The sequence below is a fragment of the Chrysochloris asiatica genome, unplaced genomic scaffold, assembly GCF_000296735.1.
Source record: "Chrysochloris asiatica unplaced genomic scaffold, ChrAsi1.0 scaffold00388, whole genome shotgun sequence".
Lineage (NCBI taxonomy): Eukaryota > Metazoa > Chordata > Mammalia > Afrosoricida > Chrysochloridae > Chrysochloris > Chrysochloris asiatica.
Genome location: NW_006408906.1, coordinates 133,580 through 134,286, shown reverse-complemented (window position 1 = coordinate 134,286; position 707 = coordinate 133,580).

Below are 707 nucleotides of genomic sequence, written 5' to 3'. Positions count from 1 at the left end.
CAAGATGACCAAACTTTGTCTCTCATACTTTGTACATATTGTCAGGAGGAACCAGTTGCTGGAGAAGGATATCATGTTTGGTAAGGTGGAGGGTCAGAGAAAAAGAGGAAGACCCCTAATAAGATGGATTGGCCAAATGGCAGCATCGACGGACTCAAGCATGGCAACAGTGGTAAGGTTGGCCCGGGATCGGGCAGTGTTACATTCTGCTGTGCATAATGTTGCTATGGGTCAGTACTGACTAGATGGCACCTAACAACAACAACAACAACAACAACATCAAGAGTAGGTTTGATGTGTTAGACACTAATGGCCAAAAACTCCATGAGCTGTAGGATGACATCAAGAACATCTTAAAGGTCATTAAAAAACAGGAAAGATAGCAAAGACCAAAGTGGATATCAGAAGAGACTCTGAAACTTGTGTTTTGGCTAAATTGATTACAAGATATGAGGAAGTAAAAAAGCTGGTAAAAAAAATGTAAAGAGCACCTTGAGAAGATAGTTAAAAGTTATAATGAAATGTGGAAAAGCCTGGAGTTAGAGTAACAAAAGGGAAGAACACACTCTGCATTTCTCAAGCAGAAAGAACTAAAGAAAAAAATTCAAGCATATGTTGTTATTTAGTGCTGTTGAGTTGATTATGACCCATAACAACCCTGTATAGTGTTTCTGAGAGGTGGCTGGTGAATTTGAACTGTTGACCTT